This window comes from Capsicum annuum, chromosome 1 (assembly GCF_002878395.1).
Source record: "Capsicum annuum cultivar UCD-10X-F1 chromosome 1, UCD10Xv1.1, whole genome shotgun sequence".
Taxonomy (NCBI): Eukaryota; Viridiplantae; Streptophyta; class Magnoliopsida; order Solanales; family Solanaceae; genus Capsicum; species Capsicum annuum.
The window spans coordinates 50,022,123-50,032,001 of record NC_061111.1 but is presented as its reverse complement, the minus strand read 5'-3'; the positions used below and the strand labels follow the sequence as shown (position 1 = coordinate 50,032,001).

The window sequence follows — 9,879 nt, the reverse complement described above, 5'->3', positions numbered from 1 at the left end:
TTTCTGTGGAATTCGACTCCACTATTAAAATTTAAATTATAGTTTTAGCGATGTTTATCCTTGTTTAGGACAAGTTTTGAACATAATTAAATTTTGATGCCATTGTTGGAGACTAGCGGTTTAGTTGTAGCTTATAAAATATTGATAGGTTAATTAGTTTGAATAATTTTTAGATTTTCTACATATTTGTTTTTTTTTAAAAAAAAATGGCATAAAATATGAGTGCATCTTCAATCTTGTTTGTGGAACATGTGTGATATATGTGGTGGTCATAATGACCACTTTTATGGTTGTGCTTATTTGTCTTTCCCATCCCCAAGCCTATTATGATGAGTCGAATTTTGTATGTGACTTTAATAGGAGTATTAAAGCGAAAAGTGTTAGACTGAAAACGTAAGACTAATATGAATAAAGGTAATAAGTAACAACTATAAATACAAAGGCAAAATGAAACTTTTCTCAATTAATTGAAGCATTCAATGTTGAGTTGACATTATTTGTGTTTGACCTTGTTACATCTCATCTAGACACTTTTATTTTCTATAACAGAGCCAAAAAAATAGTACAAGTTACACATGCTCTACAGTATACATAGCATTTCCCCCCATATTTTCATTCTACTTTTACTTTTTTGGAGTGAGATAGAATACAGTACAGCATGCATAACAAGCCGCATGAAAAGGAAGAAAAAAAAATCAAGCATCAACTCCATTTATTGAACTCATCCAACCATGATTCTCAAGCCAAGATATCCTGCAATTAAATAATTTTAGACGAAATTAGAGGAAAAACAAATTAATATAAATGCTTGGAAATACAAAACCTACAAGTAAAATAAAGGCTTAATACACTGTGAAATTTCATTTCGACACTCAAACTAAAACTCATAATGAAGTATTCCTACTAGAACTTTTGGATAAAATATGAAGAAGAAAAATTATGTGTATCTAATAGTTAGTTAAGTTAACCACATAAAATATATCAGCATCTCTAACTATACACATCAACCAACCTCAATTGAGAGGTTTTATGACTTATCGAGGCAAATGCATAACATTAAAGGAGGTGATATGTCTTAAGTGTTTAACTTATCTACAAAATGGACGTTTGAGAGAATGAGAAAAAGAGATTCAAAATTGCCAAAGTGTCTAATAGAATTATATGACATTAACCTCGATTGAGAGGTTTTACGACTTATCGAGACAAATGCATGACGTTAAAGGATGGGATCGGCATGTCTTAACTGTTTTTAACTTATCGAGCATGAGAAAAAGAGATTCAAAACACCGAAAGTGTCTAATAGAATTATTTTATCATATGTTTAAGTACTCAATTGGAATGTTGCAAGAACTTACAGTAGGGTTCGATAAACCAGAGTTGGTTCAGGTTTTCTCCCTCGGCCCATTCGCAAACAGCAACATTGTTCCCGTCAACGATCCCTTCTCCAGTCTCTTTATCAGCACCCCATGCATCTAGATTGAGGGAAATGTCAGTGACCATCCTAACTGCTCGAAAACCCTCACCACGGTCGTCGCCCTCTGTCCACAAGACTGATACATCAACCTCGCTAGGGTCGTATTCCGCGAGCTGCACCTGTGAAAGAATTTTAATAGGAATGTAACTTTCTATGCTTCAACAAAAATATACCTAGTGTATTCTCACATAGTGGGGTCTGGGGAGGGTAAAGTACACGCAGACCATACCACTACCTCAGATGAAGTAAATAGGCTGTTTCCCGATAGACCCCAAGTTCAGGACAGATAACAGTATAACAAACTAACATTCTACGCTTCCTTTCTGTAATATTAGTAAGACAGAGCAGTGGGCCCCTGAACAACAGTGTGTGTTTTCATTGGGCAGTGTAAAATCCATTTTCATTTTGCATTTGCAGCAAAGAAAGGTGTGTTGACGAATTGCATATAGCTAACACATGTATGGCATCAGTGTAGGCAACTGGACAATAGCAGTTCATATCACAAGGAACGAAGTTTAACATACTAATACTTGTATAAACAAACTCAAACCACTAATGCCATGTTTCACCAATTTTCCATTAACAACTATAAGATTTATTCATAGCAGTTGGTGCATTCAAAACTTAAACTTAACATGGCTACCATGTCCCTTTTCCAGGGGCGGACCTATTAGCCAATCTTTTGGTGCTCCGGCACCAAATAAATTTGACAGATATTAGGTATAATTATAACAAAAAGGCTTAGAAATTTGGTATAAGACTTAGAAAAGTACCCAGTGAACCACGAAGATAGCTGGGTGGTTTAGTTCAGGCAACACCTTAAAACTTTTGAACGTCAATATATGTGTTCGAACCTTTCGAGCACCCATGGTCCATAAATCCTGGGTCCGTCACTGCCTTTTTCTCTAGTTCTAACAGAACTTACCCCATAGCCTCGGTCTATTTCTATATTTGTCTTAACATGACTATCAAAGGTTCATTCAACATTATATATATAGGCATGCATCATTGAGGATATCATCAAACTATGAAGCACAAAAACCTAGCAATATGTAACCAAAGAGAATGATAAGTAAGAAACATTTATTAATTGTCTTAAACAGAGCTTATGGTTAACCAAGAATTGGAACATACATTTTCACGGGGGCTATCAGCGTGCTTCAGAGCCAGTCCTGCACCTTTATTAACCAGAGTAAAGCTTGGATAACCATCTCGATCCCTCACATCCTCACCTTACCTCGCATCTCTATACCAGTGCTGTAAACATTTCCACCCATTACCACAAATCATCATTGACATTAAAAATAAAACATATATATATATATATATATATATATATATATAAAGAGCTAATGATCCAAAACACACCTAAAGTTATGAGAGATTAGTTTTTTACATGATCTATCTATTTAACAATTTACCAAAACACACCTAAATATACTGTGTCGATTTGGCAGAGAGTCTGATGGGGCAAACTGCAAAGTTGCAGAGTCTGGTTATTATTGGTAACGTTTTGAGCCAAAAACGTTACTATCCGATTCCCACTTTAACTTTAACGTTGTATACTGTTCATTTTGGTCCATTAATTTTTTAAAAATATAATACGTTACTGCCAACAACGTTTATACTAGTTTTGTAAAGTTTTGAAAAAATATACTCTCACTTTGGTGAATTGATTTAAATATACAAGTTTTTGAAAATATTTTTCTTCATTCCATACACACCCTTTATAAGTATACTGTAGAGAGATTACTACATCTTCACATACATTATACTTTAAAGAGTGTGTAAAAAAAAGGGCAGTCTGGTGCACTAAATCTCCCATTATCCGTATGGTTCGGGGAATGGGTGTATTGTACGCTGTTTTACCTTTCATTTCTGCAAGAGGCTGTTTTCAAAGCTTGAACCCGTGAACTCTTGGTCATATGGCAGCAACTCGATATCCATGGGTTATCCATATTTAGAATGGATAATATGAGTTGATCCATATTCGATCCACTATTAAATGAGTTGGATATCCAATCCAACTCATTTAACATAGATAAAATGTACGAATAACCATAGAGTTTGTCCATTTGCCATCCCTGCTATGAAACTCAAAAAATCGACCTATTTTTGACCATTAATAACTCAAGAAAAGAGAACCCACTTGAAATGGATCAGCTGGATCATAATCAGCAAGAACTACTTCTCCATTACGGACAGTGAGAGAGAAACCGGTATCAGCCTTAGTATAGACTCTAAAAGAAGATGCACCATAGAACTCTTCCATGATGAGATAGATGATATTGACTTTTTTTTTTTTTGGTAAACAGACGAAATTAACTTACCACAATCATGCAGTTGTTCTACGTTATTTATAGATGTCCAATTTTTTTTTTTTTTTTTTTTTAAGGGTGTGACATGTGTCTGTTATACTAACATGAGTTGAGGAGAGACCGTTGAATATGTCTATTCATGGGTTGCAGAGAGACACGGTTGAACGCTCTATTCATGTGTTGCGGAGAGACCTTTGAATCTGTCTATTCTTTTGTTTCAAATTTTAATTTGAGTATAAAATAGTTTTTCTTATTTTTATTTTCATTTGTCATATTTAGATTAGTTAAAAAACTATCCCCAACACCCCAGTTTTCTATAGTTGGTGATTTTTATTTGTAAGTTTTTTCTTTTTTTTCTTCTGCTTCTATACTAAAGAACTACTCAAGAACTCTTTTCCAATTCAAATTTTGTTTAACTTTAAATTCAAATTTGAATATCATATCAATTTATTAAAAGAAAATCAATTTATTGTTCCTTCTTATTCTTGTTTTTTAAATGTAATATATAACTTGCTTTATTAAATTGAGATAGATATTTGAAATAAAAAATATTCTTACATTATTCAGGAGCCGCTCAAGCATATTCGTGGCCTAAGAAGAAAATCAAACGGAGACCTTAAAATTTTAAGAAAAAATAACTTTCTTTGAATGAGCTCTATTTTTAAAATTATATAATCGATTTTTTCTAATTATTCTTTTTCAAGTAATAATATAATCAATGCATTTAATCTTTCTTGAGATCTAGTACTCTAGATATATGAATTTCTTCTAATAATTATTTATTTTTATATAAAAATTTATTTTTTCTATAAATAATATTTAATTCTTTAAAAAAAAATCTATATATATTATTATAAAAAATGAGGCCCCTCAAATTTAGAGCCTAAGACGTTCGCCTATTGTTTTTACAAGGTAGAATTGACCCTGACATTAGCAAAAATGGAATAAAAGAACATCAGTTTGTTACTATTCATTGTTGTTACAATTTTACATTTTTCCTAAGTTATTTAAAATGAATAAATTTGTAAAATATTTAAAATAATCGTGATGTTGTTTGAAAATATAAATATAGATATTTTTAAAGTATTTATTTTAAATTATAATTTCATACTATTATATATAATATAAATCAAAATATTGGTTGACTATTTTATCTATTTATATTTTCCTGTTAATAAGTTTTGTATCGCGTAAAATTAGAATTATAAATTTTATTATGCATCATAGAACTGATAAAATGAAATATAACATAATTCTGCCAAATGAAATATAGAGTAGAAGAAGAATCCAATATAATATAATTTAATTTGATCGGAATATTTATTGTTTAAAATTCAAACTCAACACTTATTTAAGCTAAATAATTAAGCAAAAATACAAACTTAAGAGACATAAATACATAAAAAAAATTCTTGTAAAATACTTCATAAAATCTCATATTTCTCATTTTCCCCTTGATACATATTAAATAAGGAAGTAAAAGATTTGCATCTATTTTAGGAGAGTAAATAATGAAAGAGAATCTCTTAAATATCTAAGAAAAAAATCAAATGAAAAAATTTCCATCAGATATTATCATTTGCAATTTATAATTTGGTTCAATTTTTTTCATCTCTAATCTTTCTTTTTTCCTTAAAATTTTGAAAGTTTTACTGTGTGTTTCATGTTGACAAGCATTCATATTCTTTTGAAGAATATTCATTCTGTAGAAGCTAAGAAGTCTCATAATTTCAGGCGGAACCATGACGATGACCACTGTAATGATTTGCAGAATTAGATATTGAATTCAGCGTTGATACATATTTTTTTAGGTAAATGTGCTTGATACATATATAATGTAGTTAATTTCTCGATATATTTTCGTACTATAAACGGTGATACATAAGAGTGATACATTTATTGTCAGTATATTGGTGATAGATATGAGTGATACATTTGTTGTCAGAATACGGGTGATATATATGACAGACATTTTTCAATAGTGATTCATACTTTGATTCATTTATAAATATTTGTTACATTTAACATATGTTCGACATATGTAAATTATTTATTTTATGGGAGATTGAATTTTAAATGGGTGTTGAGTAATTTTATCAGATGTATCATTGTGACATATCTGAAATCAGATATATATACATCTGAAAAGCTAGTCCATCACATAAAAACTTAAGATCAGTTTGTGAACACTCCCAATAATGACAAAACATATTCAAATTATGGGAGAAGGAAGAAAAATTTAAAAGTTGACTGATTTTGGGTATTTTCATAGATTCATTTGAAAGTGGATATGGTATGCCAAGATTTGCGCGTGATTTACTTCCTGTAATAATTGAAAATTAGTTACTTTCTTATTTAATTAACCACTCAGTTAAAAATGTATTACAATACATGCGTATCAAGGCTAAAGATATGTATCACATAAACCAAAATTCGGGATATTTTGTAATTTAATAAAGTTATGATCAAAAGTGTTACAATTCATTAAAATCCGGGATTCATGTAAGTTACCTAATAAATTATGCAAATTTCAAAAGTATACCTAAACCATACAAAAAAAACTGCACAAACAATAATTTCAGTGAAATCTAGACGAGTAACAATCAACAAAAAAAATAGTCAATACTAAAATCCCAACCCATAGTGTGTTCAAATTTTTTAGACTTTTTCGCAAAAAATTAAGGCAAGAACCCAAAATCATTCATGCCCAGAATCTGACAAGTCGCGCTACTAAATTGGGCTTTATATAGTCCAATGGCTGATAAACAACATCTATTTCGATCCAAAATTTCGAAAGGAAAAGGTACTAGTGAAATAAACCCAAGTGCAACATCTACATACCCCATAATTTTTAATCCAATTATAGTTAATAATTGATAGTAAAAATATGTATAAACAACATAAATCCCATCTTAAATGAAACTAATTACATAAGATCCTGGATTAACTTTCTCTCTCCCAGATTTGGAAATATACATATACATGTCGAAGTACCTCATACATTAACTCCAATGTATGAGGAAACTGTTTTTCCTAAAATTATGGAAATAAAATCATATCCAATTATTCTCTTACCTTAATAAGAGCAGTAATTAATGTTCTGATTTTATGGATGCTTAAAAAAAGTAACTGTAATTCAAATTCAAAAAATATCTTGAAACATCACCACAATTTTTTTTTGTTATTGCGATTTGAAATTCAATTTGAAAAAAAATGATTGTTTTCTTCCCTTTCCCAAAATCAATATGAACATCATCATATGGTTGAGGCATTCGGGATCTTGGTAGTCTGATATTCTTTATATCTGAAGTACGGAGTCCGATAAAATTCAGATTTAAAAAATATTCTGACTATATAATGTTATGACGTATGTAATTACTATATAATGTTAATAATGTATCCGAAGTATGGAGTCCGATAAAATATTGATTAGTTATTTAGATTTAATTATGGTCCATACATATGTATAAGCTATTTCATACATAACTGTTTTATATATTATAATGTTGTTTTATACTTTGCGTTGAAATATATATTGTATGAGGGTTTATTATACATGTATTGCAAAGTATGATGACATAAGTAATGTATAATCATAACTCATTCAATGGTTAAAAAGACTATTAATGTATCCGAAGCATGGAATCTGAAAAAATATTTGTTAAGTATTTAGATTAAATTTTGTTACTTACATATATATAAGTTGATTCATACATAATTGTTTTATAAATTATAATGTTATTATTGTATTAGGGTTTATTTTATATATATATATGTGTGTGTGTGTGTGTGTGTGATGATGTAATGAATGTGTAATGTTATTATACATATATTTAAAGGTATGAGATTTCAGTAGTTGAAAATATAATGATATCTGACATGCAATTTAGTGTATAATTATTTCTCATACGTTACAAATATTAAACACTTAAGTGTATAAATGTTTGTTATACGTTAGATATAAACGATAATTTATTGTATTAGTTGCAAACATAGATAGTATTAACATTCTAATGATTAAGAAGTACCGATGCAATAGATTTTACGTCATTGCAATGCAATGAATTAAAACGAAACATGACCCTAGTAAACGATACTGCTGACTATACATAACATATGTATGTATAAGCAGTTTCAATAAAATAACAAAAACTAAGAATCCAAACCATCAAAAACTAAGAAGTGTTGTAATTATTTAACATCTCTAGGTGCTTGATGAAATTTGAGAATGCTTAAATAACAGATTCAGTGAATCTCGTGCATTGCGTGCAGCTTTCGGATCCATTTGAGACACTGTGAATCCACAATTATGAATTGAAAAAGGTGATAGCAACAAAATATAAGTTTGAATTCATTCCTTGTACTACAAGACTCATTAAAGTGAACAGAAAAAGAAACAAATATTATTTTTCAGATGAAAAATCTATCCGTATAATAACTGGATCGGCTTGTTTTCTTTTCGTACGTCAACTTGAAACTATGAGGAGATTTTTGTGTGTGTGGATGTGTGATGAAATTAGAGAGAGATTATTGTAGATTGTCGAGATTTATGGGTGTAGAGAGATAATAAAGAGGTTTAATGGAGATAGGTAATTGGAGAGAAAAGGTAGCAAGGTTTTAGGCGAAAAACAAGGAGCATAATTTGGAGCAAAATACGGTGGTTTGGGATGTATAAGAAGGAAGAAAGAGAAAGTAAAAAAGGTAGGGATTTAAGTAATTAATTTGGGATTTTTGTAATTTATTTTTCAATATGAGATTTTATGTAATAAGGTAAAGTTACCTAGGGCTTTGGGCTACATGTGACAAAAAAGTTTTAAAATGAGGTGTAGATGACACAAGTCTTAATAATTGAGTACGGGTGACAATTACTTAATTATGGATTAAGAAAGTTTAAAAAATTTTAAAATAACCCACATGTTTTTAAATTTACACTTTAATTCAAATGTTAGTTAATATAACGGGAAACGAAGGGAAAAGGCGCATTTTCTCTCTCTTCATCCGTTATTATTTACTCTCTCTTTGCAATATTTTTTGTTCATTGTTGTTGTTGCTGCTTTATTCATCATCTTCTGATTCATTATCATCATCTTATACTTTATGATCATCTTCATATTCTTCTTGTTGACTATTGTTGTTGTTACTGCTGCTCTTTAACCAATTTCTTATGTCAAATTTTATTTCATAAATTATTTTCAACTTTGGCATTTACTTGAGAGGAGACTTTGGTAAGTCAAATTATGTTTTTTAGTTGAATTTGTCATATGAGTAACTGTTAGTGTGCTATTTTTTCAACAATAGCTAGCACGCGAACATGAATACAACATAAGAGCAATCTGTTTAAATAGATCCATCATCTGTGGCACCAGATAAATGTTCTGTTGCAACAGTAGACTCATGTTGCCCGTAATATGAATCGAATAGATGAGTTTCTGTTACAAAAGATTAGTAATCTGTTTCAACAGATAATAATCTGTTGCACCAGATTACCAGTCTATTTTAACAGATAAATAATCTGTTGCACCAGAATATATATCTGTTGCAAAAGAATATTTATCTGTTGCAACAGATAATTATTTTGTTGCAACAGATGAATAATCTATTTCAAACAACAAAATGCAACTCCTGTCACAAACCTAACAGATAACTAAACTCATATGTTGATATCTTCCTATTGATACTGGATTCAGATTATTCCTTAATTGTAGACATGTTAGAAAAAAATAGACAACATGAAAATTAAATAAGAATTAAAACGTCAAATGCATCAAACATAATTTTTTTATTAAACAAAAAAATAAAAAGACATAGGTAAAAGAAAGAAAAAACTTAATTATTATTATCATCATTATTATTTGTATAGCCAGCCGGCTAATCTTCAACCAGCAACAGCAGCACCCTCCTCAGCCTACGAATCTCCCACAGTATCCTTACTCTGACGGCGACCAACTCCCACTGCAAGTCATGAACCTCCTTCTGCAGTTCCCGTATGGCGTCTCGTAAAATAGCGACATCCCACACTAGATCAGCCATATCTAGAAAATGCATAAGTTGACAAAACACACGTAAAAATAAAAGTAAAGAAAAGAA

The 9,879-nt window shown here is 30.2% G+C and overlaps 1 long non-coding RNA gene across 2 annotated transcripts; it reads right to left on the bottom strand.

Moving 5' to 3' along the window:
- Nucleotides 1-435: 435 nt before the first annotated feature.
- On the bottom strand, nucleotides 436-3,842 carry LOC107854473. 2 transcript variants are annotated; one of them, XR_001670031.2, is made up of 4 exons: nucleotides 3,344-3,842; nucleotides 2,609-2,731; nucleotides 1,356-1,593; nucleotides 436-753 (listed from the first exon to the last, which is right to left on the bottom strand). It is a non-coding gene; the product is annotated as an uncharacterized LOC107854473 (long non-coding RNA). The 2 variants fall into 2 exon arrangements; XR_007044817.1 differs by having other exon boundaries at nucleotides 3,624-3,842.
- Nucleotides 3,843-9,879: the final 6,037 nt, after the last annotated feature.